This window comes from Drosophila simulans, unplaced genomic scaffold (genome assembly GCF_016746395.2).
Source record: "Drosophila simulans strain w501 unplaced genomic scaffold, Prin_Dsim_3.1 Segkk39_quiver_pilon, whole genome shotgun sequence".
Taxonomy (NCBI): domain Eukaryota; kingdom Metazoa; phylum Arthropoda; class Insecta; order Diptera; family Drosophilidae; genus Drosophila; species Drosophila simulans.
In genome coordinates, this window is record NW_025416835.1 from 15,546 (window position 1) to 41,001 (window position 25,456).

Below are 25,456 nucleotides of genomic sequence, written 5' to 3' on the forward strand. Positions count from 1 at the left end.
CCCCACATCGTCAGCAAACGCATACAGGCCGATGCGCGTCTGAGGCAGATGCATTGGCTTATTGGGAGAGGGTCCAAGCTAAGGCAGAACCACAAAATCCTGGTGTACAAGGCAATTCTCAAGCCCATCTGGACCTACGGGATACAGCTATGGGGCACGGCAAGCCACACGAATCGCCTGCGTATACAGCGGTTCCAGAATAGGTGCTTGAGAATTGCCTGTAATGCGCATCCCTACCACGAGAATGTCGCCATACATAGGGAACTTGGAATCCCACAAGTCGCTGATGAAATCTCCAGGCTCAGCGAGAGATACCTGAAAAGGCTCGAAAACCACCCTAACCACCTCGCCACCAACCTGTTAGACAATAGCCAAACAAGCAGACGTCTCATGAGGAGACACCCTCTCGATCTTCCACAACAATAGACAACACATATAAAACCCGCCACAAATACATGTACAATAGTATCCCTTAAGCTAATGTTCCCCCGCAAAACCATTTAATTATTGTCCACTAGGACAGATTTTAAATAAATAAACGCACGCAACTAAATTGATGACGAGGTGTTTGGCAACTTGATACAATTCTTTAAAGTCTTTATATCAAAAATTATATGATAGGGACAATATCATATGCGTCACTAAATTGATGACGAGGTGTTTGGCAACTTGACACAATTCATTAAAGTCTTTATATTAATTATATGATATGGACAATATCATATGCGTCACTAAATTGATGACGAGGTGTTTGGCAACTTGATACAATTCTTTAAAGTCTTTATATCAAAAATTATATGATAGGGACAATATCATATGCGTCACTAAATTGATGACGAGGTGTTTGGCAACTTGACACAATTCATTAAAGTCTTTATATTAATTATATGATATGGACAATATCATATGCGTCACTAAATTGATGACGAGGTGTTTGGCAACTTGATACAATTCTTTAAAGTCTTTATATCAAAAATTATATGATAGGGACAATATCATATGCGTCACTAAATTGATGACGAGGTGTTTGGCAACTTGACACAATTCATTAAAGTCTTTATATTAATTATATGATATGGACAATATCATATGCGTCACTAAATTGATGACGAGGTGTTTGGCAACTTGATACAATTCTTTAAAGTCTTTATATCAAAAATTATATGATAGGGACAATATCATATGCGTCACTAAATTGATGACGAGGTGTTTGGCAACTTGACACAATTCATTAAAATTCTTTATATTAATTATATGATAGGGACAATATCATATGCGTCACTAAATTGATGACGAGGTGTTTGGCAACTTGACACAATTCATTAAAGTCTTTATATTAATTATATGATAGGGACAATATCATATGCGTCACTAAATTGATGACGAGGTGTTTGGCAACTTGATACAATTCTTTAAAGTCTTTATATCAAAAATTATATGATAGGGACAATATCATATGCGTCACTAAATTGATGACGAGGTGTTTGGCTACAGGAAAAAATCATTTATTTATCGAATCATCAAGCAAAGGATAAGCTTCAGTGGATCGCAGTATGGCAGCTGCTCAACCACTTACAACACCTTGCCTGTTACAAAAGTCGTTTACAATTGATTCTAGGCTTTGTCATTGTATTAAATAATGCTTTTATATGTAACTAGCGCGGCATCAGGTGATCGAAGATCCTCCTAATTTACTATGTTACAAATTACATTGGCATCACATCCATTGTCGTTTATAAAATAAATTATAAACTTTAAATGGTTTAGAAGCCATACAATGCAAATTGCCCCTTATTTATCATTGCAGTCCAGCACGGATACGACCTTAGAGGCGTTCAGGCATAATCCAACGGACGTAGCGTCATACCACTGTTCGCTCGAACAAGTATTGTGCCATTGGTCCGTACCTGCGGTTCCTCTCGTACTACGCAGGAATGCTGTCGCAACAACGTTTTGTCATTAGTAGGGTAAAACTAACCTGTCTCACGACGGTCTAAACCCAGCTCACGTTCCCTTGCATGGGTGAACAATCCAACGCTTGGTGAATTTTGCTTCACAATGATAGGAAGAGCCGACATCGAAGGATCAAAAAGCGACGTCGCTATGAACGCTTGGCCGCCACAAGCCAGTTATCCCTATGGTAACTTTTCTGACACCTCTTGTTAAAAACTCTTTAAACCAAAAGGATCGATAGGCCGAGCTTTTGCTGTCCCTGTGTGTACTGAACACCGAGATCAAGTCAGCATTTGCCCTTTTGCTCTATGTGTGGTTTCTGTCCGCACTGAGCTGGCCTTGGGACACCTCCGTTATTATTTGAGAGATGTACCGCCCCAGTCAAACTCCCTACCTGGCAATGTCCTTGAATTGGATCATACCTGAGTAATTGGAGTTATACCAAATTTTCAAATCAAAAATACATAAATGCATCGTTTTATTAAAGAATTTGTTTGCGATTATATAACAAACTCGTGATACTTTGATCAAGAAGCTTGCATCAAAACCCAATACCATAAGATATAATAAATATATCCGTATAATGGCTAGGAAATGATACACGTTCCATTTAATCAAGTAAGTAAGGAAACAATAAGAGTAGTGGTATTTCATTGACGATACCAAACCGAGGTCTAATATCTCCCACTTATTCTACACCTCTTATGTCTCCTTACACTGCCAGATTAGAGTCAAGCTCAAAAGGGTCTTCTTTCCCCGCTAATTATTCCAAGCCCGTTCCCTTGGCTGTGGTTTCGCTAGATAGTAGATAGGGACAGTAGGAATCTCGTTAATCCATTCATGCGCGTCACTAATTAGATGACGAGGCATTTGGCTACCTTAAGAGAGTCATAGTTACTCCCGCCGTTGACCCGCGCTTACTTGAATTTCTTCACTTTGACATTCAGAGCACTGGGCAGAAATCACATTGTGTCAACACCCGCTAGGGCCATCACAATGCTTTGTTTTAATTAGACAGTCGGATTCCCCAAGTCCGTGCCAGTTCTGAATTGATTGTTAATTGATAATCGTTATAATTGATAAGAACTAATTGGTTTAACCCAAATAGTATTCTTAAAAATTTTAGCAAGAAAGTTCCACAATTGGCTACGTAACTAAACTATCCGGGGAACAAGTAACTAACATAAATGCTAGAAACTCTATTTACCCAGAACGAGCACATAAACCATGTTATTGTTTCCCAATCAAGCCCGACTATCTCAATCTTCAGAGCCAATCCTTATCCCGAAGTTACGGATCTAATTTGCCGACTTCCCTTACCTACATTATTCTATCGACTAGAGACTCTTCACCTTGGAGACCAGCTGCGGATATTGGTACGGCCTGTTGAGAAGTTTGCGTGTCCCCACCATAAATTTTCAAGGTCCGAGGAGAAAATATCGACACAACAGTATATGTCATGCTCTTCTAGCCCATCTACCATATCTCTCTGCGAAAGACTTCCATGGTAGTACGGCTATAAAACAGAAAAGAAAACTCTTCCGATATCTCTCGACGGCTTCTTTATGGTCGTTCCTGTTGCCAGGATGAGCACGAGGCCCATATTTAATAACAAACGGATACTCAACAGGTTACGGAATTGGAACCGTATTCCCTTTCGTTCAAAATTATTCAAGTGTATTATATTCGCTTTGTTTATATAGTTAGGCATTTTTGTTTTACTTGAAAATTTTCGGCTTTCGCCTTGAACTTAGGACCGACTAACTCGTGATCAACCACTGTTCACACGAAACCCTTCTCCACTTCAGTCCTCCAAGGTCTCATTCGATTATTTGCTACTACCACCAAGATCTGTACCAATGGCAGCTCCATGCAGGCTTACGCCAAACACTTCTACGCATACCATTGTACCTTCCTACTCACTAAAGTTTCAAAATTTATATCACAAGTAATATAAATCATCTACTTTAGCGGTAATGTATAGGTATACAACTTAAGCGCCATCCATTTTAAGGGCTAGTTGCTTCGGCAGGTGAGTTGTTACACACTCCTTAGCGGATTTCGACTTCCATGATCACCGTCCTGCTGTTTTAAGCAACCAACGCCTTTCATGGTATCTGCATGAGTTGTTAATTTGGGCACCGTAACATTACGTTTGGTTCATCCCACAGCGCCAGTTCTGCTTACCAAAAGTGGCCCACTGGGCACATTATATCATAACCTTGAACTTCATATCAAGAAAGTTAAGGTTCTTACCCATTTAAAGTTTGAGAATAGGTTAAGATCGTTTCGACCCTAAGGCCTCTAATCATTCGCTTTACCAGATAAGATTATTTTATATAATATTAAAATGCACCAGCTATCCTGAGGGAAACTTCGGAAGGAACCAGCTACTAGATGGTTCGATTGGTCTTTCGCCCCTATACTCAATTCTGACAATCGATTTGCACGTCAGAACTGTTTCGGTCTTCCATCAGGGTTTCCCCTGACTTCAACCTGATCAAGTATAGTTCACCATCTTTCGGGTCACAGCATATATGCTCAAGGTACGTTCCAGTTAGAGGCATAAATAATATAAATATACATTATACATAACTATATAGAACGCCCCGGGATTGTGTTAATTAGCTATAAATAGCTAAAAAACTAATCCCATTATTAGTCAAGTTAATTACGCTATTAGGTTTACATCCCAATAACTTGCACATATGTTAGACTCCTTGGTCCGTGTTTCAAGACGGGTCCCGAAGGTATCCTGAATCTTTCGCATTGTTAATCATACAAGAGCATATAATAAACACAAAAATCAATGATAATTATGCCATTATATAATTCCGAAAAATTAACGCTCTGTAATAATATAAATCTATCAGCACTTTATCAAATTAATAACATTTATTCTGTGTTAAAATGCAAGCAATTTAATTGGAATAAACTATAAGTTATATTTTATGATAAATTTGGGATATGCTAATAGATTACAATGTCCTTATATGGAAAAAATGCACATTATTCTTAATAATATTATTTAAATATTACAATTTTAATGATGAATTTTCCATAACGGATATTCAGGTTCATCGGGCTTAACCTCTAAGCAGTTTCACGTACTGTTTAACTCTCTATTCAGAGTTCTTTTCAACTTTCCCTCACGGTACTTGTTTACTATCGGTCTCATGGTTATATTTAGTTTTAGATGGAGTTTACCACCCACTTAGTGCTGCACTATCAAGCAACACGACTCTTTGGAAACATCATCTAGTAATCATTAACGTTATACGGGCCTGGCACCCTCTATGGGTAAATGGCCTCATTTAAGAAGGACTTAAATCATTAATTTCTCATACTAGAATATTGACGCTCCATACACTGCATCTCACATTTGCCATATAGACAAAGTGACTTAGTGCTGAACTGTTTTCTTTTCGCTCGCCGCTACTAAGAAAATCCTTGTTAGTTTCTTTTCCTCCCCTAATTAATATGCTTAAATTCAGGGGGTAGTCCCATATGAGTTGAGGTTGTATATATAACTATATTTTGCCATAAATTCTTTATATATAAATGATAAAACAATCAATTAAATTCGTTATAAATAGTTCCAATAGTTCTTGTAAGCAAAGTTATTTTTTATCCATTTAACGAACCAACGAAGAATAATAACATAACCAAGTTTTTTTTTTTTCGAATCATTAATAAGAGACAATTCTAGATGAAAAATATTTCAATTTTTTATGCTAGACATTTCTCAGTATTATTTGATTGAAAAAGAAAATATTTCTCTTCGTTTTTCACATTCAAATGTGAGATAATGTTTTTCATTTCTTTTTTAATATTATGAATAAAATCATTATTTAATCCAATAATATACCATATGCTTATAAAAAATTTATAAACAACTTAATTAGCATAGTCTTACAACCCTCAACCATATGTAGTCCAAGCAGCACTATAAAATTAATTAAAGTACATAACAGCATGGACTGCGATATGCGTTCAAAATGTCGATGTTCATGTGTCCTGCAGTTCACACGATGACGCACAGTTTGCTGCGTTCTTCATCGACCCATGAGCCGAGTGATCCACCGCTTAGAGTTTTATAATTCATTTTTATATAATGTCAATATTGTTTTTATTGAAAGAAATTAAAAATACACCATTTTACTGGCATATATCAATTCCTTCAATAAATTTATTTTTATACCTAAAATAAATGTTGCGAAATGTCTTAGTTTCATATAAGCATTATGTATCATAATAATCTGGTTATGGTTTGCTATTTTGGGTGACACATACTGCAAAATTTATATAAAACATTAACCTGATGGATGACAGGTACAAACATTGTATATTTTAGGTTGTTGCATTAGCCAACGTATGCTCATAACATAGATGAACAATACATATTCGCAACGCGTGTATATTATGGTCCATATACACACAAACTTATTTCGATTACCACATTCAAAATTATTTTAATTTTAATTCGACTTCCACTTTCGAATTTAGTTTAGTTTCTTCGATTTCCATTTTCGAGAATTTGTTTTTATAGGAAACGCCGTTGTTGTAGTAAGTACTGCCACAAATACGCACAACAACATTAATAATGTTAAAGTCTTTTTATGAGGTTGCCAAGCCCCACATATAAATAAAATAAAAGCCATCTACATTTTATTTTCACTTTAACTTTTGATTCCGTAGAATCATTTTGTAATATTTTTATTTTGGTAAATTGTATTTATTTGTATTATAACAAATGTTTATTAACGGTAAGGATATTATACAATAATGATCCTTCCGCAGGTTCACCTACGGAAACCTTGTTACGACTTTTACTTCCTCTAAATAATCAAGTTCGGTCAACTTTTGCGAAACAACCGTAACACGCAAGGCGTCACAGTGATCACGTCCGGAGACCTCACTAAATAATTCAATCGGTAGTAGCGACGGGCGGTGTGTACAAAGGGCAGGGACGTAATCAATGCGAGTTAATGACTCACACTTACTGGGAATTCCAAGTTCATGTGAACAGTTTCAGTTCACAATCCCAAGCATGAAAGTGGTTCAGCGGTTTACCCGGACCTCTCGGTCTAGGAAATACACGTTGATACTTTCATTGTAGCGCGCGTGCAGCCCAGGACATCTAAGGGCATCACAGACCTGTTATTGCTCAATCTCATTATTGCTAGACGCAATTTGTCCATTTAAGAAGCTAGTGTCCTTATAATGGGACAAACCAACAGGTACGGCTCCACTTACATAAACACATTCAAACACAATAAACATTTTACTGCCACCATGAATGAAGGCTACATAAGCTTCAGCACCATAATCCTGAAGATATCTATTTAATATATTTGAGTCTCGTTCGTTATCGGAATTAACCAGACAAATCACTCCACGAACTAAGAACGGCCATGCACCACCACCCATAGATTCGAGAAAGAGCTATCAATCTGTCTTACACACTTATGTTCGGACCTGGTAAGTTTTCCCGTGTTGAGTCAAATTAAGCCGCAGGCTCCACTCCTGGTGGTGCCCTTCCGTCAATTCCTTTAAGTTTCAGCTTTGCAACCATACTTCCCCCGGAGCCCAAAAGCTTTGGTTTCCCGGGAAGCGACTGAGAGAGCCATAAAAGTAGCTACACCCAATTGCTAGCTGGCATCGTTTATGGTTAGAACTAGGGCGGTATCTGATCGCCTTCGAACCTCTAACTTTCGTTCTTGATTAATGAAAACATCTTTGGCAAATGCTTTCGCTTAAGTTAGTCTTACGACGGTCCAAGAATTTCACCTCTCGCGTCGTAATACTAATGCCCCCAAACTGCTTCTATTAATCATTACCTCTTGATCTGAAAACCAATGAAAGCAGAACAGAGGTCTTATTTCATTATCCCATGCACAGAATATTCAGGCATTTGAAGCCTGCTTTAAGCACTCTAATTTGTTCAAAGTAATAGTACCGGCCCACAATAACACTCGTTTAAGAGCACTAGTGCAGGTTTTTAAATAGGAGGAACATATGAAAAAATACAAGTATTTAATCACATATAAGAACTCCACCGGTAATACGCTTACATACATAAAGGTATAGTACTAACCACAATTGTAAGTTGTACTACCCGTATGAAGCACAAGTTCAACTACGAACGTTTTAACCGCAACAACTTTAATATACGCTATTGGAGCTGGAATTACCGCGGCTGCTGGCACCAGACTTGCCCTCCAATTGGTCCTTGTTAAAGGATTTAAAGTGTACTCATTCCAATTACAGGGCCTCGGATATGAGTCCTGTATTGTTATTTTTCGTCACTACCTCCCCGAGCTGGGAGTGGGTAATTTACGCGCCTGCTGCCTTCCTTAGATGTGGTAGCCGTTTCTCAGGCTCCCTCTCCGGAATCGAACCCTGATTCCCCGTTACCCGTTGCAACCATGGTAGTCCTAGATACTACCATCAAAAGTTGATAGGGCAGACATTTGAAAGATCTGTCGTCGGTACAAGACCATACGATCTGCATGTTATCTAGAGTTCAACCAATATAACGATCTTGCGATCGCTTGGTTTTAGCCTAATAAAAGCACATGTCCCATAAGGTTCATGTTTTAATTGCATGTATTAGCTCTAGAATTACCACAGTTATCCAAGTAACTGTTAACGATCTAAGGAACCATAACTGATATAATGAGCCTTTTGCGGTTTCACTTTTAATTCGTGTGTACTTAGACATGCATGGCTTAATCTTTGAGACAAGCATATAACTACTGGCAGGATCAACCAGAATAATGTTTTTCCTTCATATTCCATTCATATTTTTTGAATCGAAATAAGCAATATAATAGATATATGGATTTTTCACTTTATATAATTCCATGATTTTTATTATATTGAATAAAATTCAATATTTCGCCTTTGGGTAAAATTTTAAATATATATTTATAAGTAAAATATCCATTCGATTACGGCCATTTTTATATAGCATTCGTAATCCATAATTTCATTTTTAATTTATACTTGTTTTACCAATATAACAAGAATTTCATATAATTATTGTAATATATATGTTTCTATAATTATATCTTTTTATATATACATATTTCATTATAAAATATCATTTTATTTCCAGTCGCGATCGAACACTCGACGAGTGCAGACGTGCCTGCGGATCGACAGCAAATTGTTAGCAAATTGTTAGCAAATTGTTCACAGTTGTAAGTCCCGTTACTTGTGCCCAGCCACTTCGCGTCGCGTGATCTTGTCGCGCGTTTTGATTGGCCCAGCCAACGTACCTAACGGTAGTTCGCACTAACACCATCGCACACCCGAGTGTGCGTGTTATCAGCGCAAAAAACCCAGTGCTCGAAGCAGCGGTATAATTGCAAAGCAGCAGCCACGTGCTGCCTGGCTCACCGGCTTACGGTGCCCAGCTTCCCCCCCCCCCCCCTCCTCACTCCTTATCAACTTTGGAGAAGATGGACTGGCAGGCCCCCCCGCGCACCCACAAGCTTGGAACAACACCACGCAAAAAGGCTCTGAGAACACGCAAGAGCAGCTCCAGCAGCGAGGGAAGCACCTCGCATACAGAGCCGGGCGAGATAAAGCGAAAACCGGCAAAGAAAGCACAGGGAGAGGAGCTGGAAGATAAGCCAAGCACTAGCGCAGCTCTGCGCAAGAAGCTCGCCAACAACGCCTTCGCTTTACTCTCGACCGAAGAAGACGAGTACGACCAAGAGAGCTCTGATGACGAACCCGGACCTAAAGATGATTCCAAGCCCAAGACCCCCGAGAAACCAAAGCCCACCCCGAAGACCATCAAGCCACCTCCGATTTTTATCCCCGATGTGACCAACATCTCGGCACTCGTCAAGATGATCACGACTCTTGTAGGCCCGAAGAACAATTTTACCTACAAGACCGTGAATGGCAACAACGTACGTGTCATGATGCCGGACAAAGAGTCCTATACAGCTCTGCGTCTCCAACTTGTGGCCCAAAACAAGAGGCATCGGACTTTCCAGCCGAAAGATGAACGTGCATACAAGGTTGTCATCAAAGGACTCCACCACTCCACCGATCGTGAGGAAATCATTGAAGACCTTCGCAGACAAGGGCACGCTGTTAGAGATCTGCACAATCCCATTGGCAGAAGAACTAAAGAACCGCTGGGAATATTCTTCGCCAACCTGGAGCCTTCCAGCAACAACTAAGACGTCTACCAAGTCAAGCGGATCTGCAGGTCGGTAGTAACCATTGAACCGCCGCAGAAGTTCAACGACGTGCCTCAATGCTTCAGGTGCCAAGGATTCGGTCATACACAGCGTTACTGCTTCCTGGAATACCGATGTGTAAAGTGTGGAGGCCCTCACGAATCGAGGGCATGTGAGAAGAGGGAGGACGACAAAGCGTGCTGCTTCCACTGCCAGGCGGACCATCCTGCGTCTTTCAAGGGATGCCCTGCATACAAAAGGGCCAAAGCACTCGCTGCTCCGAAAACAAGGCCCGTCGCTAATGCTAACAAGGCGCCGCCCGTGGCATCACCAAACGTCACCTCTGGCAGGAGCTACCGAGACGCCCTCAACGGAGTGCACGCAGCACCGCAGAATCCCACAACCCCAGTCCAAACCCAAACAGAAACCCCACACTCCGGTCAGATAGAAGCGATGTTCGCTCGCATGGAAGGAATGATGGAAAGGATGATGGAGCGCATGTTCACCCAGATGACACAGCTGGTGGCCACCATTCTCAACAGCAAGTCATGCAACTAAAGCTCCACCTAGTCGTCTGGAATGCGAACGGCCTGCAGAACAGCAAGGCCATAGTCGAGCACCATCTGAAGACCCACCAGATCGATATCCTACTCGTAGCCGAAACCCACTTCTCCCCCAGATCCCACTTTAATATCAGCGGATATGACCTCATCCATGCAGACCATCCTTCTGGCAGAGCACGCGGTGGAGCAGCCATCCTCATCAGGAGCGGTATTCAATACCTAGAGCTGCCCGCGTTTCAGCAAGACTGGGCACAATGTCCTGTCATCAGGATTGTCAGCCCGCAAGGAGATTTAGACATTGGAGCGGTCTACTTTCCCCCCAGATACCGCATAACAGCATCTCACCTCAGTGAGTTCTTCGAGCATTTTGGGCCCCGCTTCATAGCAGCTGGAGATTATAACGCCAAACATTCTTGGTGGGGATCGCGCGCCAACAACCCCAAAGGGAAAACTCTGTTTGGGTACCTGCAACGCCACCGACTGGACTGCCACTCCACTGGCGAGCCCACTCACTGGCCAACGAATCCCCTCAAGACTCCAGACCTGCTGGACTTTGCTGTGTCGAAAGGCATAGGGCATGCGAAGATCAGCTGCACAACAAATGCTGACCTCCTGTCAGACCACTGTGCAATAAACGTGCTAATCAACACGCCAGTCCTCAGGAAAACCCCGCTCAGAAGGCTCACTGGAAAATATACCGACGCCGCCAAGTTCGCGTCCTGGATGCTCTCCACCGTCAATCCGAACCCCATCCTCAACACACCCAGGAACATTGATGAAGCTATCGGGAATCTCACCAGGCAGATGCAAAACGCTGCGGAATTCGCAAGCCCACCGCCACCAAAGACTGCGAGAACACCTAGCAGGGACCTCCACCTCTGGTCCCCGGAAATTGCGGCACTCGTGACTGAGAAGAGGCGTCTCAGGAGAGTTTGGTTCTTGACGCGCAATCCAAGAGACAAAACAGCGCTCAATCACGCCACAAAGGAGTTGAAGGACAAGATCTCCAGCCTACGCCAGGACTCCTTCCTCAGATTCCTCGAGGAACTCTCTCCCGGGGACCCAGACCACAATCTGTGGAACGTCACCCGCCACATTAAACGACCAGCCAAAAAGGTTTCCGCAGTGCGCAAAGCAGATGGATCCTGGTGCCGTTCGGATGCTGAAAGAGCAGAAGCTTTCGCCGAACACCTTTACAACGCCTTCTCTCCGTTCGACTGCTGCACTGCCGAAGAACATGCTGAAACAGCCCGGTTTCTCAATAGCCCAAGCTCTCCCGGTCCCCCGTTGGAACCAGTCGACCCTGAGGAAGTTGCGCAGGAGATTGCTCTACTGAAGAACAACAAATCTCCAGGCCTGGATCGTATAGATGCGGCGGCCCTAAAAATGCTCCCATTCCGCTGCACACAAATGCTGGCCAGCATTTACAACAGCTGCTTCCGGCTAGGGTACTTCCCGGAAGAGTGGAAAAGAGCAGAGGTTATTGTCCTCCTCAAGCCTGGTAAGCCTGAAGCCAATCTCGCCTCCTATCGTCCGATTAGTTTGCTGGCAATCCTCTCCAAAATACTCGAAAGAGTATTTTTGCGCAGAGTATTGCCAGTACTGGATGAGGCTGGTTTGATCCCCGATCACCAGTTTGGCTTCAGGCGCTCCCACGGAACACCAGAGCAATGCCACCGGCTAGTCGAACGGATCCTCGAGGCATTCGAGCAAAAGAAATACTGCTGCGCTGTAATGCTCGACGTGAAGCAGGCATTCGACAGAGTTTGGCATCCTGGACTCCTCCATAAACTCAAATCCTACCTCCCAAGCCCCCATTTTACCCTCCTCAAATCCTACACTGAGGGAAGAGCATTCCAAGTCAGATGCGGAAGTGCAATAAGCCTACCCAGACTGATCAGAGCTGGAGTTCCGCAAGGCAGTGTGCTCGGACCAATACTGTACACCCTTTACACCGCAGACCTTCCCATAATCCCCTCCAGGAACCTAACTATAGCGACTTATGCAGATGACACGGCTTTCCTCGCCTCCTCATCCGACCCACGAGAAGCCTCCGAAACAATCCAAAGGCAAATGGACGCGCTACATCCCTGGCTCAGCAGGTGGAACATCGTAGTGAACGCGGAAAAATCTACCCAAACAACATTTGCACTAAGGAGAGGAGACTGCCCACCGGTCACGCTAAACGGAGTCATCATTCCCAACGCACCCGCACCCAAGTACCTAGGACTTACCCTGGACCGCAGGCTCACTTGGCGTCCCCACATCGTCAGCAAACGCATACAGGCCGATGCGCGTCTGAGGCAGATGCATTGGCTTATTGGGAGAGGGTCCAAGCTAAGGCAGAACCACAAAATCCTGGTGTACAAGGCAATTCTCAAGCCCATCTGGACCTACGGGATACAGCTATGGGGCACGGCAAGCCACACGAATCGCCTGCGTATACAGCGGTTCCAGAATAGGTGCTTGAGAATTGCCTGTAATGCGCATCCCTACCACGAGAATGTCGCCATACATAGGGAACTTGGAATCCCACAAGTCGCTGATGAAATCTCCAGGCTCAGCGAGAGATACCTGAAAAGGCTCGAAAACCACCCTAACCACCTCGCCACCAACCTGTTAGACAATAGCCAAACAAGCAGACGTCTCATGAGGAGACACCCTCTCGATCTTCCACAACAATAGACAACACATATAAAACCCGCCACAAATACATGTACAATAGTATCCCTTAAGCTAATGTTCCCCCGCAAAACCATTTAATTATTGTCCACTAGGACAGATTTTAAATAAATAAACGCACGCTAAAAAAAAAAAAAAAAAAAAAAAAAAAAATTATATATGAATAATGGAAAAAAAAATGAAATGTTCATATAATCTCTTAATATATAAGAGAATAGCCCGTATGTTGGGTGGCAAACGGAATTGAAAATACCCGCTTTGACGACAGCGGGTTCAAAAACTACTATAGGTAGGCAGTGGTTGCCGACCTCCCGCATTATTCGAAATATTTATTTCGGATTATGTTTATATTGGTTACATACAATAAAGTATATTATTATCCGTACAAATTTGTTTCTCAGTTCTATAGAACACGGGACTTGGCTCCGCGGATAATAGGAATATACGCTTTTTAGATAATATCGTTGAAACAAAAGTCAAGTTTCTATTATATATAGAATAACAAATCGTTTCCATATATTATCGTTAATTTTTGGAGGCAGGCAAATATTTATTTATTACCTGCCGTATAGTTGGATTATTATATCGTTACGGTATAATACAAATATGGATTCTTATGAAAGAAATATAAAATTATATATTAAATGTGGAAATATTATCATATGCGCTTGGTTTTATGTTATATATTACCAGAGAGATATATGAAAAGAGATAAATTTTAAATTTATCTTCAAAATGCAAATGATTTAACTTAATATTTATATTGGTTAAACAAAAATTGTACATGTGTGGATACAATAATTATGTATGTTGGAAATAAAATGATATTTTATAATGAAATATGTATATATAAAAAGATATAATTATAGAAACATATATATTACAATAATTATATGAAATTCTTGTTATATTGGTAAAACAAGTATAAATTAAAAATGAAATTATGGATTACGAATGCTATATAAAAATGGCCGTAATCGAATGGATATTTTACTTATAAATATATATTTAAAATTTTACCCAAAGGCGAAATATTGAATTTTATTCAATATAATAAAAATCATGGAATTATATAAAGTGAAAAATCCATATATCTATTATATTGCTTATTTCGATTCAAAAAATATGAATGGAATATGAAGGAAAAACATTATTCTGGTTGATCCTGCCAGTAGTTATATGCTTGTCTCAAAGATTAAGCCATGCATGTCTAAGTACACACGAATTAAAAGTGAAACCGCAAAAGGCTCATTATATCAGTTATGGTTCCTTAGATCGTTAACAGTTACTTGGATAACTGTGGTAATTCTAGAGCTAATACATGCAATTAAAACATGAACCTTATGGGACATGTGCTTTTATTAGGCTAAAACCAAGCGATCGCAAGATCGTTATATTGGTTGAACTCTAGATAACATGCAGATCGTATGGTCTTGTACCGACGACAGATCTTTCAAATGTCTGCCCTATCAACTTTTGATGGTAGTATCTAGGACTACCATGGTTGCAACGGGTAACGGGGAATCAGGGTTCGATTCCGGAGAGGGAGCCTGAGAAACGGCTACCACATCTAAGGAAGGCAGCAGGCGCGTAAATTACCCACTCCCAGCTCGGGGAGGTAGTGACGAAAAATAACAATACAGGACTCATATCCGAGGCCCTGTAATTGGAATGAGTACACTTTAAATCCTTTAACAAGGACCAATTGGAGGGCAAGTCTGGTGCCAGCAGCCGCGGTAATTCCAGCTCCAATAGCGTATATTAAAGTTGTTGCGGTTAAAACGTTCGTAGTTGAACTTGTGCTTCATACGGGTAGTACAACTTACAATTGTGGTTAGTACTATACCTTTATGTATGTAAGCGTATTACCGGTGGAGTTCTTATATGTGATTAAATACTTGTATTTTTTCATATGTTCCTCCTATTTAAAAACCTGCACTAGTGCTCTTAAACGAGTGTTATTGTGGGCCGGTACTATTACTTTGAACAAATTAGAGTGCTTAAAGCAGGCTTCAAATGCCTGAATATTCTGTGCATGGGATAATGAAATAAGACCTCTGTTCTGCTTTCATTGGTTTTCAGATCAAGAGGTAATGATTAATAGAAGCAGTTTGGGGGCATTAGTATTACGACGCGAGAGGTGAAATTCTTGGACCGTCGTAAGACTAACTTAAGCGAAAGCATTTGCCAAAGATGTTTTCATTAATCAAGAACGAAAGTTAGAGGTTCGAAGGCGATCAGATACCGCCCTAGTTCTAACCATAAACGATGCCAGCTAGCAATTGGGTGTAGCTACTTTTATGGCTCTCTCAGTCGCTTCCCGGGAAACCAAAGCTTTTGGGCTCCGGGGGAAGTATGGTTGCAAAGCTGAAACTTAAAGGAATTGACGGAAGGGCACCACCAGGAGTGGAGCCTGCGGCTTAATTTGACTCAACACGGGAAAACTTACCAGGTCCGAACATAAGTGTGTAAGACAGATTGATAGCTCTTTCTCGAATCTATGGGTGGTGGTGCATGGCCGTTCTTAGTTCGTGGAGTGATTTGTCTGGTTAATTCCGATAACGAACGAGACTCAAATATATTAAATAGATATCTTCAGGATTATGGTGCTGAAGCTTATGTAGCCTTCATTCATGGTGGCAGTAAAATGTTTATTGTGTTTGAATGTGTTTATGTAAGTGGAGCCGTACCTGTTGGTTTGTCCCATTATAAGGACACTAGCTTCTTAAATGGACAAATTGCGTCTAGCAATAATGAGATTGAGCAATAACAGGTCTGTGATGCCCTTAGATGTCCTGGGCTGCACGCGCGCTACAATGAAAGTATCAACGTGTATTTCCTAGACCGAGAGGTCCGGGTAAACCGCTGAACCACTTTCATGCTTGGGATTGTGAACTGAAACTGTTCACATGAACTTGGAATTCCCAGTAAGTGTGAGTCATTAACTCGCATTGATTACGTCCCTGCCCTTTGTACACACCGCCCGTCGCTACTACCGATTGAATTATTTAGTGAGGTCTCCGGACGTGATCACTGTGACGCCTTGCGTGTTACGGTTGTTTCGCAAAAGTTGACCGAACTTGATTATTTAGAGGAAGTAAAAGTCGTAACAAGGTTTCCGTAGGTGAACCTGCGGAAGGATCATTATTGTATAATATCCTTACCGTTAATAAACATTTGTTATAATACAAATAAATACAATTTACCAAAATAAAAATATTACAAAATGATTCTACGGAATCAAAAGTTAAAGTGAAAATAAAATGTAGATGGCTTTTATTTTATTTATATGTGGGGCTTGGCAACCTCATAAAAAGACTTTAACATTATTAATGTTGTTGTGCGTATTTGTGGCAGTACTTACTACAACAACGGCGTTTCCTATAAAAACAAATTCTCGAAAATGGAAATCGAAGAAACTAAACTAAATTCGAAAGTGGAAGTCGAATTAAAATTAAAATAATTTTGAATGTGGTAATCGAAATAAGTTTGTGTGTATATGGACCATAATATACACGCGTTGCGAATATGTATTGTTCATCTATGTTATGAGCATACGTTGGCTAATGCAACAACCTAAAATATACAATGTTTGTACCTGTCATCCATCAGGTTAATGTTTTATATAAATTTTGCAGTATGTGTCACCCAAAATAGCAAACCATAACCAGATTATTATGATACATAATGCTTATATGAAACTAAGACATTTCGCAACATTTATTTTAGGTATAAAAATAAATTTATTGAAGGAATTGATATATGCCAGTAAAATGGTGTATTTTTAATTTCTTTCAATAAAAACAATATTGACATTATATAAAAATGAATTATAAAACTCTAAGCGGTGGATCACTCGGCTCATGGGTCGATGAAGAACGCAGCAAACTGTGCGTCATCGTGTGAACTGCAGGACACATGAACATCGACATTTTGAACGCATATCGCAGTCCATGCTGTTATGTACTTTAATTAATTTTATAGTGCTGCTTGGACTACATATGGTTGAGGGTTGTAAGACTATGCTAATTAAGTTGTTTATAAATTTTTTATAAGCATATGGTATATTATTGGATTAAATAATGATTTTATTCATAATATTAAAAAAGAAATGAAAAACATTATCTCACATTTGAATGTGAAAAACGAAGAGAAATATTTTCTTTTTCAATCAAATAATACTGAGAAATGTCTAGCATAAAAAATTGAAATATTTTTCATCTAGAATTGTCTCTTATTAATGATTCGAAAAAAAAAAAACTTGGTTATGTTATTATTCTTCGTTGGTTCGTTAAATGGATAAAAAATAACTTTGCTTACAAGAACTATTGGAACTATTTATAACGAATTTAATTGATTGTTTTATCATTTATATATAAAGAATTTATGGCAAAATATAGTTATATATACAACCTCAACTCATATGGGACTACCCCCTGAATTTAAGCATATTAATTAGGGGAGGAAAAGAAACTAACAAGGATTTTCTTAGTAGCGGCGAGCGAAAAGAAAACAGTTCAGCACTAAGTCACTTTGTCTATATGGCAAATGTGAGATGCAGTGTATGGAGCGTCAATATTCTAGTATGAGAAATTAATGATTTAAGTCCTTCTTAAATGAGGCCATTTACCCATAGAGGGTGCCAGGCCCGTATAACGTTAATGATTACTAGATGATGTTTCCAAAGAGTCGTGTTGCTTGATAGTGCAGCACTAAGTGGGTGGTAAACTCCATCTAAAACTAAATATAACCATGAGACCGATAGTAAACAAGTACCGTGAGGGAAAGTTGAAAAGAACTCTGAATAGAGAGTTAAACAGTACGTGAAACTGCTTAGAGGTTAAGCCCGATGAACCTGAATATCCGTTATGGAAAATTCATCATTAAAATTGTAATATTTAAATAATATTATTAAGAATAATGTGCATTTTTTCCATATAAGGACATTGTAATCTATTAGCATATCCCAAATTTATCATAAAATATAACTTATAGTTTATTCCAATTAAATTGCTTGCATTTTAACACAGAATAAATGTTATTAATTTGATAAAGTGCTGATAGATTTATATTATTACAGAGCGTTAATTTTTCGGAATTATATAATGGCATAATTATCATTGATTTTTGTGTTTATTATATGCTCTTGTATGATTAACAATGCGAAAGATTCAGGATACCTTCGGGACCCGTCTTGAAACACGGACCAAGGAGTCTAACATATGTGCAAGTTATTGGGATGTAAACCTAATAGCGTAATTAACTTGACTAATAATGGGATTAGTTTTTTAGCTATTTATAGCTAATTAACACAATCCCGGGGCGTTCTATATAGTTATGTATAATGTATATTTATATTATTTATGCCTCTAACTGGAACGTACCTTGAGCATATATGCTGTGACCCGAAAGATGGTGAACTATACTTGATCAGGTTGAAGTCAGGGGAAACCCTGATGGAAGACCGAAACAGTTCTGACGTGCAAATCGATTGTCAGAATTGAGTATAGGGGCGAAAGACCAATCGAACCATCTAGTAGCTGGTTCCTTCCGAAGTTTCCCTCAGGATAGCTGGTGCATTTTAATATTATATAAAATAATCTTATCTGGTAAAGCGAATGATTAGAGGCCTTAGGGTCGAAACGATCTTAACCTATTCTCAAACTTTAAATGGGTAAGAACCTTAACTTTCTTGATATGAAGTTCAAGGTTATGATATAATGTGCCCAGTGGGCCACTTTTGGTAAGCAGAACTGGCGCTGTGGGATGAACCAAACGTAATGTTACGGTGCCCAAATTAACAACTCATGCAGATACCATGAAAGGCGTTGGTTGCTTAAAACAGCAGGACGGTGATCATGGAAGTCGAAATCCGCTAAGGAGTGTGTAACAACTCACCTGCCGAAGCAACTAGCCCTTAAAATGGATGGCGCTTAAGTTGTATACCTATACATTACCGCTAAAGTAGATGATTTATATTACTTGTGATATAAATTTTGAAACTTTAGTGAGTAGGAAGGTACAATGGTATGCGTAGAAGTGTTTGGCGTAAGCCTGCATGGAGCTGCCATTGGTACAGATCTTGGTGGTAGTAGCAAATAATCGAATGAGACCTTGGAGGACTGAAGTGGAGAAGGGTTTCGTGTGAACAGTGGTTGATCACGAGTTAGTCGGTCCTAAGTTCAAGGCGAAAGCCGAAAATTTTCAAGTAAAACAAAAATGCCTAACTATATAAACAAAGCGAATATAATACACTTGAATAATTTTGAACGAAAGGGAATACGGTTCCAATTCCGTAACCTGTTGAGTATCCGTTTGTTATTAAATATGGGCCTCGTGCTCATCCTGGCAACAGGAACGACCATAAAGAAGCCGTCGAGAGATATCGGAAGAGTTTTCTTTTCTGTTTTATAGCCGTACTACCATGGAAGTCTTTCGCAGAGAGATATGGTAGATGGGCTAGAAGAGCATGACATATACTGTTGTGTCGATATTTTCTCCTCGGACCTTGAAAATTTATGGTGGGGACACGCAAACTTCTCAACAGGCCGTACCAATATCCGCAGCTGGTCTCCAAGGTGAAGAGTCTCTAGTCGATAGAATAATGTAGGTAAGGGAAGTCGGCAAATTAGATCCGTAACTTCGGGATAAGGATTGGCTCTGAAGATTGAGATAGTCGGGCTTGATTGGGAAACAATAACATGGTTTATGTGCTCGTTCTGGGTAAATAGAGTTTCTAGCATTTATGTTAGTTACTTGTTCCCCGGATAGTTTAGTTACGTAGCCAATTGTGGAACTTTCTTGCTAAAATTTTTAAGAATACTATTTGGGTTAAACCAATTAGTTCTTATCAATTATAACGATTATCAATTAACAATCAATTCAGAACTGGCACGGACTTGGGGAATCCGACTGTCTAATTAAAACAAAGCATTGTGATGGCCCTAGCGGGTGTTGACACAATGTGATTTCTGCCCAGTGCTCTGAATGTCAAAGTGAAGAAATTCAAGTAAGCGCGGGTCAACGGCGGGAGTAACTATGACTCTCTTAAGGTAGCCAAATGCCTCGTCATCTAATTAGTGACGCGCATGAATGGATTAACGAGATTCCTACTGTCCCTATCTACTATCTAGCGAAACCACAGCCAAGGGAACGGGCTTGGAATAATTAGCGGGGAAAGAAGACCCTTTTGAGCTTGACTCTAATCTGGCAGTGTAAGGAGACATAAGAGGTGTAGAATAAGTGGGAGATATTAGACCTCGGTTTGGTATCGTCAATGAAATACCACTACTCTTATTGTTTCCTTACTTACTTGATTAAATGGAACGTGTATCATTTCCTAGCCATTATACGGATATATTTATTATATCTTATGGTATTGGGTTTTGATGCAAGCTTCTTGATCAAAGTATCACGAGTTTGTTATATAATCGCAAACAAATTCTTTAATAAAACGATGCATTTATGTATTTTTGATTTGAAAATTTGGTATAACTCCAATTACTCAGGTATGATCCAATTCAAGGACATTGCCAGGTAGGGAGTTTGACTGGGGCGGTACATCTCTCAAATAATAACGGAGGTGTCCCAAGGCCAGCTCAGTGCGGACAGAAACCACACATAGAGCAAAAGGGCAAATGCTGACTTGATCTCGGTGTTCAGTACACACAGGGACAGCAAAAGCTCGGCCTATCGATCCTTTTGGTTTAAAGAGTTTTTAACAAGAGGTGTCAGAAAAGTTACCATAGGGATAACTGGCTTGTGGCGGCCAAGCGTTCATAGCGACGTCGCTTTTTGATCCTTCGATGTCGGCTCTTCCTATCATTGTGAAGCAAAATTCACCAAGCGTTGGATTGTTCACCCATGCAAGGGAACGTGAGCTGGGTTTAGACCGTCGTGAGACAGGTTAGTTTTACCCTACTAATGACAAAACGTTGTTGCGACAGCATTCCTGCGTAGTACGAGAGGAACCGCAGGTACGGACCAATGGCACAATACTTGTTCGAGCGAACAGTGGTATGACGCTACGTCCGTTGGATTATGCCTGAACGCCTCTAAGGTCGTATCCGTGCTGGACTGCAATGATAAATAAGGGGCAATTTGCATTGTATGGCTTCTAAACCATTTAAAGTTTATAATTTATTTTATAAACGACAATGGATGTGATGCCAATGTAATTTGTAACATAGTAAATTAGGAGGATCTTCGATCACCTGATGCCGCGCTAGTTACATATAAAAGCATTATTTAATACAATGACAAAGCCTAGAATCAATTGTAAACGACTTTTGTAACAGGCAAGGTGTTGTAAGTGGTTGAGCAGCTGCCATACTGCGATCCACTGAAGCTTATCCTTTGCTTGATGATTCGATAAATAAATGATTTTTTCCTGTAGCCAAACACCTCGTCATCAATTTAGTGACGCATATGATATTGTCCCTATCATATAATTTTTGATATAAAGACTTTAAAGAATTGTATCAAGTTGCCAAACACCTCGTCATCAATTTAGTGACGCATATGATATTGTCCATATCATATAATTAATATAAAGACTTTAATGAATTGTGTCAAGTTGCCAAACACCTCGTCATCAATTTAGTGACGCATATGATATTGTCCCTATCATATAATTTTTGATATAAAGACTTTAAAGAATTGTATCAAGTTGCCAAACACCTCGTCATCAATTTAGTGACGCATATGATATTGTCCATATCATATAATTAATATAAAGACTTTAATGAATTGTGTCAAGTTGCCAAACACCTCGTCATCAATTTAGTGACGCATATGATATTGTCCCTATCATATAATTTTTGATATAAAGACTTTAAAGAATTGTATCAAGTTGCCAAACACCTCGTCATCAATTTAGTGACGCATATGATATTGTCCATATCATATAATTAATATAAAGACTTTAATGAATTGTGTCAAGTTGCCAAACACCTCGTCATCAATTTAGTGACGCATATGATATTGTCCCTATCATATAATTTTTGATATAAAGACTTTAAAGAATTGTATCAAGTTGCCAAACACCTCGTCATCAATTTAGTGACGCATATGATATTGTCCATATCATATAATTAATATAAAGACTTTAATGAATTGTGTCAAGTTGCCAAACACCTCGTCATCAATTTAGTGACGCATATGATATTGTCCCTATCATATAATTAATATAAAGACTTTAATGAATTGTGTCAAGTTGCCAAACACCTCGTCATCAATTTAGTGACGCATATGATATTGTCCATATCATATAATTAATATAAAGACTTTAATGAATTGTGTCAAGTTGCCAAACACCTCGTCATCAATTTAGTGACGCATATGATATTGTCCCTATCATATAATTTTTGATATAAAGACTTTAAAGAATTGTATCAAGTTGCCAAACACCTCGTCATCAATTTAGTGACGCATATGATATTGTCCATATCATATAATTAATATAAAGACTTTAATGAATTGTGTCAAGTTGCCAAACACCTCGTCATCAATTTAGTGACGCATATGATATTGTCCCTATCATATAATTAATATAAAGACTTTAATGAATTGTGTCAAGTTGCCAAACACCTCGTCATCAATTTAGTGACGCATATGATATTGTCCCTATCATATAATTAATATAAAGAATTTTAATGAATTGTGTCAAGTTGCCAAACACCTCGTCATCAATTTAGTGACGCATATGATATTGTCCCTATCATATAATTAATATAAAAACTTTTAATGAATTGTGTCAAGTTGCCAAACACCTCGTCATCAATTTAGTGACGCATATGATATTGTCCCTATCATATAATTTTTGATATAAAGACTTTAAAGAATTGTATCAAGTTGCCAAACACCTCGTCATCAACTACTATATTATGGTTGCGCCGACCTCTCATATTGTATTCTCTTATGTGTTCATAGGATTTTGGCAATTATATACGAGTAAATTAAATAATATACTTATGAAAATGATTAATTATTATATGTATAAGGGAAAAAATGCTGAAATATTCCCATATTATCTTAGTATTATAGAGGAAAGACCGTTGCCGACCTCTCATATTGTTCAAAACTTATGTATTCATATGATTTTGGCAATTAAATGAGTAAATTAAATAATATACATATGAAAATGATTAATTATTATATGTATAAGGGAAAAAATGCTGAAATATTCCCACATTCTCTCAGTATTATAGAGAAAAGCCATTATAGTGAGAGGGTATAGTAGTGTAAACGACCGGAATTACGACAGAGGGTTCAAAAACTACTATAGGTAGGCAGTGGTTGCCGACCTCTCATATTGTTCAAAACTTATGTATTCATATGATTTTGGCAATTATATGAGTAAATTAAATAATATACATATGAAAATGATTAATTATTATATGTATAAGGGAAAAAATGCTGAAATATTCCCACATTCTCTCAGTATTATAGAGAAAAGCCATTATAGTGAGAGGGTATAGTAGTGTAAACGACCGGAATTACGACAGAGGGTTCAAAAACTACTATAGGTAGGCAGTGGTTGCCGACCTCTCATATTGTTCAAAACTTATGTATTCATATGATTTTGGGAATTATATGAGTAAATTAAATAATATACATATGAAAATGATTAATTATTATATGTATAAGGGAAAAAATGCTGAAATATTCCCACATTCTCTCAGTATTATAGAGAAAAGCCATTATAGTGAGAGGGTATAGTAGTGTAAACGACCGGAATTACGACAGAGGGTTCAAAAACTACTATAGGTAGGCAGTGGTTGCCGACCTCTCATATTGTTCAAAACTTATGAATTCATATGATTTTGGGAATTATATGAGTAAATTAAATAATATACATATGAAAATGATTAATTATTATATGTATAAGGAAAAAAATGCTGAAATATTCCCACATTCTCTTAGTATTATAGAGAAAAGCCATTATAGGGAGAGGGTATAGTAGTGTAAACGACCGGAATTACGACAGAGGGTTCAAAAACTACTATAGGTAGGCAGTGGTTGCCGACCTCTCATATTGTTCAAAACTTATGTATTCATATGATTTTGGCAATAATATGAGTAAATTAAATAATAAACATATGAAAATTAATATGTATTATATGTATAAAGAAAAAAATAATCATATTATATATGAATAATGGAAAAAAAAATGAAATGTTCATATAATCTCTTAATATATAAGAGAATAGCCCGTATGTTGGGTGGCAAACGGAATTGAAAATACCCGCTTTGACGACAGCGGGTTCAAAAACTACTATAGGTAGGCAGTGGTTGCCGACCTCCCGCATTATTCGAAATATTTATTTCGGATTATGTTTATATTGGTTACATACAATAAAGTATATTATTATCCGTACAAATTTGTTTCTCAGTTCTATAGAACACGGGACTTGGCTCCGCGGATAATAGGAATATACGCTTTTTAGATAATATCGTTGAAACAAAAGTCAAGTTTCTATTATATATAGAATAACAAATCGTTTCCATATATTATCGTTAATTTTTGGAGGCAGGCAAATATTTATTTATTACCTGCCGTATAGTTGGATTATTATATCGTTACGGTATAATACAAATATGGATTCTTATGAAAGAAATATAAAATTATATATTAAATGTGGAAATATTATCATATGCGCTTGGTTTTATGTTATATATTACCAGAGAGATATATGAAAAGAGATAAATTTTAAATTTATCTTCAAAATGCAAATGATTTAACTTAATATTTATATTGGTTAAACAAAAATTGTACATGTGTGGATACAATAATTATGTATGTTGGAAATAAAATGATATTTTATAATGAAATATGTATATATAAAAAGATATAATTATAGAAACATATATATTACAATAATTATATGAAATTCTTGTTATATTGGTAAAACAAGTATAAATTAAAAATGAAATTATGGATTACGAATGCTATATAAAAATGGCCGTAATCGAATGGATATTTTACTTATAAATATATATTTAAAATTTTACCCAAAGGCGAAATATTGAATTTTATTCAATATAATAAAAATCATG

The 25,456-nt window shown here is 38.4% G+C and overlaps 6 non-coding genes across 6 annotated transcripts; 3 read left to right on the forward strand and 3 right to left on the reverse strand.

Annotated features, from left to right (window-relative positions):
* Window positions 1-1,512: 1,512 nt before the first annotated feature.
* LOC120285522 lies at window positions 1,513-5,474 on the reverse strand. The gene has a single exon (XR_005544812.1). It is a non-coding gene; the product is annotated as a large subunit ribosomal RNA (ribosomal RNA).
* Window positions 5,475-5,868: 394 nt separating this feature from the next.
* On the reverse strand, window positions 5,869-6,047 carry LOC120285526. The gene has a single exon (XR_005544815.1). It is a non-coding gene; the product is annotated as a 5.8S ribosomal RNA (ribosomal RNA).
* A 689-nt stretch (window positions 6,048-6,736) lies between these two features.
* On the reverse strand, window positions 6,737-8,731 carry LOC120285520. Its single transcript, XR_005544810.1, has one exon. It is a non-coding gene; the product is annotated as a small subunit ribosomal RNA (ribosomal RNA).
* Window positions 8,732-14,551: 5,820 nt separating this feature from the next.
* LOC120285521 lies at window positions 14,552-16,546 on the forward strand. Its single transcript, XR_005544811.1, has one exon. It is a non-coding gene; the product is annotated as a small subunit ribosomal RNA (ribosomal RNA).
* A 689-nt stretch (window positions 16,547-17,235) lies between these two features.
* Window positions 17,236-17,414, forward strand: LOC120285527. The gene has a single exon (XR_005544816.1). It is a non-coding gene; the product is annotated as a 5.8S ribosomal RNA (ribosomal RNA).
* A 394-nt stretch (window positions 17,415-17,808) lies between these two features.
* Window positions 17,809-21,770, forward strand: LOC120285523. Its single transcript, XR_005544813.1, has one exon. It is a non-coding gene; the product is annotated as a large subunit ribosomal RNA (ribosomal RNA).
* Window positions 21,771-25,456: the final 3,686 nt, after the last annotated feature.